Here is a 9,090-nt window from a genome sequence, read left to right on the forward strand (position 1 = left end):
ATTTCTTTTCCTCTTAACAATTTTCAGAGTCACATTTGAATTCCTTCAGAATGGTATTTGTCAACAAAAAAGTTCAAGTGAAAAGGAGGAGGGAAACTGGGGAAGCATGAAGAAAGGGAGTGAGAGAAGAAGGAGTGGGCTTACAACAGTCAACACATAAAGAGATGGCTTTTACTGAAACGACTCTGTCCTGTGCCTCATGCACTAGGTGATGCAAGCATGCTGCTCAGACATCAACACCAAATGTCATTTAGAAATGGTAGTCTTCTCTGGGTTCTGAAGGACACTTGTTCCCCAACATGACACTATTAAATGATGCTTTCAAGGCAGACACTAAGACATTACTCCAAAGAGAAGGCTCTGGTGGCAGATGCTGGGGCCATATTCTTTATAGTCCTTCTTGGTGTGACAGACCTGAAATAACTCCAGAGTTGAGGCTAGGATTAAGCTTCCAAACCATAAGGCATAGTGCTGCATGTGACGGATTACCACCCGAACCTCTGTAAGCTTAGGTTTGATTATCCTGCCACTGAGCTCCTTACTGAGTTTTAATCTGGCATGTACCACTCTTCAAATCTCTCTGTAGTTGAGATTCATATCCCTGAATATGGCCAAACCCCTTGAAAGAACAACATTCTTATACAGTGGACAATGCACATCAATGGGACAGTTTTGTATTCATCAACAATATTCAAGATGGATTCCATAAAGTCTGGGTTGGCAAACTCTGGGTAAAAAAATATTTCAGGTTGCAGGAGCCTTTTGTAACCAGCGTCTATTATGAACTTCTCCTGGTTGATCACATTGATACCTGTGTACTGTTTGATCCACTTCCAGGTATCCACATCATACTTAGCAAATTCCTTGACTATATCAGGGCAAAAGTAACAGTATTTCTCCTTAATGGCTTTTGTGGTCTCCACTGACTGCTCAAGAGGGATTCCTACCTCCCTCTCCCTTAGCAGTCGTTGAATGAAATACACAGTATCACCTACAATCAGGATGTGATTGATGCAGCTCTCAATTACATAACCTTCTACAACTGGGAGAATGAGGGTGACTCCATCTCCTTTGTCAATGACTGTACTCATTAACATATATTCACCCACTTGTTGAGATGTCCAAGATACTTCCAAGGCTAGTACCTCCTGAACTATAGTGTAGAATCCTGGTACATTAAATAGTTCAAACATAATTTCTGCAAAAAATGCTCTGTATTTTCTAGTGTATTCAGTGGAAGTTCTGTCATTAAAAATTAATGGTCCTCAGATTCTGCTCAAAGATATTTAAAGACCACTTGCTCCATGAACCTTTCCATAATATCCCAGTCTTCAGTGATTCCATGTCATATTGACCACTTTGTAGCATACATAGATTTATCAATGGCTTCATCCTGTATGAAAAAGTCAAGGTCATCAACTCCCCTCAACATTCTCCCTTGGGCTTTTTCAACTACCTTTGCTGACTCTCTGATAGAAATGCATGAAAGAATAGTAAACTATGGCTCAGTGTTGCCTGCATAGCCAAGCTCAGAATATCTACTGAGGTGATCACAGGGCTGAGACCCAGAGCAGTGGGTACAACTCAATCTCCAGGTGTGGGCTGGATGTCAGGGGCTGAGAGCAAGGCAATGGAGGAGCCAGGGTGGGCACAGAGTGGCTCTTACCTGATGCCACAGTCTGCCACACAGGAAGGCAGGAACCCCGCCATGCTTGGAATACACAACACTTAGCCCCACTGGCCACCCTGGAGCACCCTGCCACCATCCACTTGGCAACCCACTCACCCCATACACCCTGTCTCCTGAGTGTTTCCACTTTTATTCATTTTAAGATATATTGTAGATGGGTGCAGCAAACCACATGGCACGTGTATACCTATGTAACAAACCTGCACGTTCTTCACATGTATCCCAGAACTTAAAGTACGATAAATTTTAAAAAAGCAATATTTTAAAGGATCAACCTACTATTTGACAGTCATGGAAATAGTGAATGGGAATTAAAGGGAAAAAAAATAAGTAAGCAAAGGAAGGGAGGAGGAAAGGGAAAAAGAAAGGAAAGAAAAGGAAAAGGGAAATACAAGAAAAGGAGACAAATAAATAAATAAATAAACAAATAAGTGACTGAAAGTCTGAGAGTTGGCAAATACTATTCAGACAACACCGACAAAATAGGCCTCTTGCTAAAAACAGCAGAATGCACAAAGTACAGGAGCATCCTGTCTGTCCTGAGAGGCTGGGGATGTTTAGGAAAAGAGGCTGGGGAGATTTGAGACAGGTCTGAAGTATGTAGTCAGTTTTTGCTTAGTGGAAAAAGTAATCATGGGTGATTCAGAAAAAGGAAGATACTTACATAATAATTGTTTTGTACCTTTTTTTAGTCTTCTATTACTTTCATAAAATTATCTTTGCATCAAAAATTATTAACACTTTCAGGACTCCTTGTATGCAAAACTCTTTGAATTGCATTTCTTAATTTGTGATCACACTGGTAATTTATCTAGCACAATGAACTGAATGTGTGTCTTTATGTTTAAAGGGAAAAATAAAATTCAAAACAGCATATTTGATATAATTTATGATTAGATAATAGAGAAATATAAATTTTAATATAATTTTTAGAAAGTAAAGCTTAGGCCAGTCACGATGGCTCCTGCCTGTAATCCCAGCACTTTGGGAGGTTGAGGCGGGTGGATCACCTGAGGTCAGGAGTTCAAGACCAGCCTGAACAACATGGAGAAACCCTGTCTCTACTAAAAATACCAAATTAGCTGGTACTAACGATTCATGAGAAATCTGCCCCCATGATCCATTCACCTCCCAGCAGGACCTATCTCCAACTTTGGGGATTACAATTCAACATGAGATTTGGGCAGGGACACATATCCAAACTATATCAACAGAGTTTCATTGTGTTGCTCGGGCTAGTCTCAAACTCCTAGCCTCAAGCAATACTTCTATCTCAGCCTCCCAAGTACCTTTGGGGATTATAATAATCAATCATCTTCACTTTTTACAATCTACTTTGGTTTAATAATTTTTACTTAATTCCAGTGTTATATAGCAACTTTGATCAATGTATCTCTTATATGCTATGAACTCAGCAGTATTGTTATAGTTATTGCCTATAATAATCAGATGATTTTTTAAAAAAAGAGATGAAATCAGAATACACACACACACACATACACACATACAATCTTTTATACTTACAAATTTATTTACCATTTCCCGTGCCACTTATTCCTTATAGGTTCAAGTTGCCATCTGGTGTCATATCATCCTTTTATCTTAAAAGCATTTTCTTTAGTGTTTCTTTAGCAAGGATAAGTTCTCTTTATTTTTATTTATCTGGAAATGTCTTTATTTCAGCTCCATTTTTGAAGGATCATTTAAATGGATACAGAATTTTTAATTGACAGTTATTTTTCCCTCCACTTTTGAAATGTCGCTTCATAAGGCCTCCATTTTTTTCAGATAAAAATGCCAGTATTGATAATATTGTTGTTCCTCTGTATGTGATAAGTCATCCCTTGCTACTTTCATGATTTTCTTATCCTTGGTTTTCACCAATTTGACAAGGATGGCTCTAGGTGTGAATCTCTTTGTGTTTATCCTACTTGAGATTTGTTGGACTTCTTATATCTGAAGATTAATATTTTTCATAGCATTTTTGAAGTTTTCAGACATTATGTTTTCAAATATTCTTCTGTCCTCTTATCTCTCTCTTCTCCTGGAATTCCCATTATGCATATGGTAGTGCTCTTGATGGTATCCCATAAGTTTCTGAGGATCTGTTTATTATCCTTCATTCTTTTTTCTTTTGGTTCTTCAGATTGATTAACCTCTATTGTTCTATCTTCAAGTTCACTGATACTTTCTTTCACAAGGTCAAATATGCTATTGAACCTTGCTAGTGATTTTTTCACTTTAACTGTTGTACTTTTCAATTCTAGATTCTATTTTTAAACATATTCTGTCTCCTTATTCATATTCTCTATTAGACAGCACACTATCATATTTTTAATTTGAACATATTTATAATGTATACTTTGAAAACTTTCTTTCTAAATCCAATATCTGAATTGAGACAGTTTCTATTCACTGCTTTTTTTCCAGAGTATGAGCCATATTTTCCTGTTTCGTTACATGTCTGATAATTTTTAATTGAAAACTAAACACTTTAATTACACATTATAGCAAATCTGGATTTGGTTTTTATTTGTTATTGTCTATGTTGTTGTTATGTTTTGGTAACTGGCCTATACTTGTGCTGTGTAATCCTTCTGCCCAGTGGTTTTCAGCATTGATGTCTTTTATATTGTGTTGTTGTTGTTATTGTTGTTTTAGCCTGTCTTTCTAGGGATTTCCTTTGTGTCTGTTGCATAGCTTGATTTTTGAGAGACATTATATTAAAGCTAGTAAGGCTTCCACTCTCTGCCAAATAATCTGTGGGTGGGTGGGTGAATGCATTCAAAGTTGCAATTAATACTCAAGTCTTACTTCATTTTTACTTTTTGTCATACTATCTTGAGTCCTTCCTGCACTTCCATACTTTTCCAATCGGCAACATGTGTGGAGAACTTTTCTCAAACTTTTTATGATTCTCTCCTTTCCAGGATTTTTCTCTCTCTCTCTTTTTTTTCAGTAATACTCAGGTTTTTAATTTATTATAGTGAATGGATACAAAGCAAAATTAGCAAAGGGAAAAAGTTGTATGTGGTAAAGTCTGGAGGATACCAGGCACGAGCTTCCTGGAATCATCTCCTGTGGAGTTACAAGGATGTATTTCTCTTTCCCAGCATGAAATTTTGACAGCACATGTGCAATGTTATCTACCAGGACCAGAGTCTCATTAGAGACTCAGTTCTCAGGATTTTATGGAGGTTACTCTCCTTCACATGTACCAGAATTCCAGACTCTCAGAGGAAAAGCAGCTGTTCAGAGTAAACCACATTGTTTGTATAAACAGTTTAGGCACAGTGAGCCACTCTTCTCAGTGAGAGAATTGGAACTTGGAACTGGAAAACTCTAGCCTAGCATGTGGGTCTTTCTTTTCTTTCTTTCTTTCTTTCTTTCTTTCTTTCTTTCTTTCTTTCTTTCTTTCTTTCTTTCTTTCTCTCTTTCTCTCTCTCTTTCTTTCTTTCTTCCTATTTATTTGTTTCTTTCTCTCTTTGTTTCTCTTTCTTTCTTTCTTTCTTTCTTTCTTTCTTTCTTTCTTTCTTTCTTTCTTTCTTTCTTTTACTTTGAGCTCCAGGATACATGTGCAGAACATTCAGGTTTGTTACACAGGTATACATGTGCCATGGTGGTTTGCTGCACCTATTGACCTCAGGATGTCTCATTTAAATTTTTGTCTTGTCTTCCACTTCCCCAGTTGAAACTGCAACCTCAGTCTAGCAAATCTGCAATTCTCTCTGTTCATTCCCAAACCACTCTGCTATATTTAACTGGCAAAACCATTGATTTCTTCCCTCTGCTCCATACCAAATCCACCCCTGCCCCCAGCCCTAACAGGAAAGCTGCTGGGTTTTACATCCAGCTTCAAACTGGTAAAACTACAGTTTTTTCCAACTGAGCTTGGGGGTGAGAAGAGAGATGGGAGTGTACTAGTCCGTTTTCATTCTGCTAATAAAGACATACCCAAGACTGGGAAGAAAAAGAGGTTTAATTGGACTTATATTTCCAGGTGGCTGAGGAGACCTCAGAATCATGGCAGGAGGTGAAAGGCACTTCTTACATGGTGGCAGCAAGAGAAAATGAGGAAGATGCAAAAGCGGAAACCCCTGATAAAGCCATCAGATCTTGTGAGACTTATTCACTACCACGAGAACAGTATGGGGGGGACCCACCCCCATGATTCAATTATCTCCCACGAGGTCCCTCCCACAACACATAGGAATTATGGGAGTACAATTCAAGATGAGATTTGGATGGGGACACAAAGCCAAACTATATCCGGGAGAAACCCCAGTCAGGAAGGGCTCAGACTTTTACCAATCCTACCCAAAACCCTAACACTTTTTTCAAGAATAAATGCTTCTTAAATTTGATAACTGCCTTTGATGAGTTTTCAGGGTCCTGAAATGATTGTTTTTGGTATTTCTGCAATTTTTGGGGGGAGTTTTGGTGTGGAAATAAATTGCTAACTTTTTCATGTCACCTCCCAAACTTATCTTTATATCCTCTGATTAACAGTTTTCATTAGTAATGTGTTACACAACAAATACTTGTTTAGACTAACCTACATTTTACCAATTTCTTTGCACATTGTTCTGTCTTTTTTGGTTCTATGTCATATTTCTAAAGCATATCTTTCAGTAGATTTTTCCCTGGTAAAAAATGGCATATGTTCTTAAATGTATTGGTTTGACAGTATCTTTCATTTGTCTTTTGTTCGAGTGACAGTTAACTGGCTACAGAATTCAACATTGAATGTTTTATTTATCTCTGTACTTTGAAGACTTTATTTAATTATCTTCCATCTTCTATTGTTGCTGATAAGAATTGAGAATCTGCTCTATTGTTTATTCAATTATGATTAATCTCTCTTTCTCTGTCTAGATTATTTAAGATTTTATTTTTGCCTTTGGTAGTCTATAGTTTCTCAACATTTTATCTAAGTATCTATTTTTACTTAATCATGGTTAGAACTCATTTGACTTCCTGTGTCCAAATCAATAAAAACCCTAATCAATTCTGTAAAATTTGAAGCCAGTTTTCTTCTCAAATATTATATCTTCTTCATTCTTTCAATGGATGTTTCTGAAACTACCATTAGTTGTGTTTTAGATCTTTTCCATAATCTAAATCTCTCATTTTCCACCTTGTTTTTTTGTGTGTGTGCTATGCTCTTAAATAACTTCCTCATATCTATTACTTTGCTGTGCTCTCTCTTCAGCTTTGTCTAGATTGCTATTTGGGTACTTAGTGGGTTTTTTTCAGTTGAGTAAATTTTAAAGTTTTTTCTAGATGTTCTATTTAATTATTTTACAATACTTTCAAGTAATTTCTTCTTCTCATGTCTCCAATTTTTAAAAATTGTCTCTAGTCCCTTTGAAAATACATATTTTATAGTGTCTATCTAGTGGTTCTATTAGCTGAGGTTTTTAGACATCTAATCCCATTCTTTATTGTATCTGTTAACTTTTGCTCATGGGATATTTCTTCTTATTTTAAGTTCAGATTCACTTGGCTTTACCTTTGAGACTTTATGCAGTCTGGGATCAGGAGTGTCTATTAGAGATTTTTTGAATTAGCATCTACTAAGTGTTCTAGGGATACTTCAGTGCAGGGACACTTTTATGGTAGGTTTAGAACTTTGGGATCCCTAACCTGTGCACATAATGTAATTCGAGCCCTACGCATAAGTTGGATGAGGCCAGTTTTACATATGAATTCTCAAAAAAGACTTTGCCACCCAGAGACCAGCTAAGACAAACTGCCTTGTCTTCTCAATTTGTCAGTAGGATGACATTTTCTGGTCCGTGTTTTTTATTTTTGTTTTTTGTTTTGTTTTGTTTTCTTGAGATGGAGTTTTGCTCTTGTTACCCAGGCTGGAGTGAAGTGGCACCATCTCAGCTCACTGCAATGTCCGCCTCCTGGGTTCAAGCAATTCTCCCACCTCAGCCTCCCAAGTAGCTGGGATTACAGGCATGCACCAACAGGCCAGGCTAATTGTCTGTATTTTTAATAGAGACGGCGTTTCACCGTGTTGGTCAGGCTCATCTTGAATTCCTGACCTCAGGTGATCCACCCACCTCGGCCTCCCAAAGTCCCGGGATTACAGGCGCGAGCCACCATGCCCAGCCTGGTCCATTATTTTAGTAAGAGTTTAGCCCTCCAAGGCTTCCAGTTTTGCAGGATGACAATAATCAGAGGGGAGGAGGAAAAAAACTTTGTTCTAACTTTCTGCCTGGAGTCAAAATCCTCCTCTTCTACCCTGGCAAATTCTATACAGCCAGAAAGGGGTCATAGCTAAAAAATTCATGTAAGCTGTTTTAAGAATATTAAAAGCATTAGCAATTATGATTCATAGCAAATAAAGGTAGCCATTTAATTAGCAAATGGAAATTTACCATGTTATTGTCTGTCCTTTACAGAAACCTGTGGATTCCTCAGTGAGTAGCACCTAGTTGTCAGAAACAAGATGTCTAGTAACTTATATCTACTCATCTTAATTTACCTCTACCTCCTACACATAATGTAAGATACTTTATATTTATTCCCACAAAATCTAGGTTAATTTCTTCCAGCCATTTCTTCCTATAATACATTTATGCCAAATATCAGTTGAATTATCCTTTCAATAAAAAGATTTAGCAGATTCCTGTTAAAAGATTTGGCACCTTGACACTGTGATCTTCAATAAGGTTGTGAATTCTTATCACAGCCAATCATCCTCTTATTTTCCATCCTGATGAAAAAGCTATTTTAAAATATAAAATGAAGTAAATCTCATCATATTGCCATGATGTTTTTAACTATCATATATTATAAGTTAGCATTTTCAAGAGTTCACATATAGGTTTTTTTTATTTTTTTAATTTTTTTATTGAGACTGAGTCTCACTCTGTCACCCAGGCTGGAGTGCAGTGGCACAATCTTGGCTCACTGCAACCTCCACCTCCTGGGTTAAGCAATTCTCCTGACTCAGCCTCCCATGTAGCTGGGATTACAGGCACGCACCACCACGCGTGGCTAATTTTTGCGTTTTTAGTAGAGACGGGATTTCACTGTGTTGGCCAGGCTGGTCTCAAACTCCTGACCTCATGTGATCCAGCCCACCTCAGCCTCCCAAAGTGCTGGGATTAAGGCGTGAGCCACTGCACCTGGCCCACATATAGTTTTAAAATATTTTTAAAGTGAAAACACTTTGTTTAAAATCTACTTCATAAATTGACAGGTTATTTGGAATATATGTTAAGCAGATATCTCTTTCACCAAACTAGTAAGCAATGTTGATCTATACCATGTATCATTTTATAGAACTGGCTATTAGTATATATGATAAAAGAGAATTGATCCTTTGTTTGTATACATCTATGTGTATGTAGATATATAGCTGTACACTTTTTTGTATTTCAGGA

The 9,090-nt window shown here is 37.3% G+C and overlaps 1 pseudogene; it reads right to left on the bottom strand.

The window, feature by feature from the left end:
• Positions 1 to 333: 333 nt before the first annotated feature.
• Positions 334 to 1,710, bottom strand: LOC129527818 (actin-related protein 3B-like; annotated as a pseudogene).
• Positions 1,711 to 9,090: the final 7,380 nt, after the last annotated feature.

The sequence above is a fragment of the Gorilla gorilla genome, chromosome 18 (assembly GCF_029281585.2).
Source record: "Gorilla gorilla gorilla isolate KB3781 chromosome 18, NHGRI_mGorGor1-v2.1_pri, whole genome shotgun sequence".
In the NCBI taxonomy this organism is placed as follows: Eukaryota; Metazoa; Chordata; class Mammalia; order Primates; family Hominidae; genus Gorilla; species Gorilla gorilla.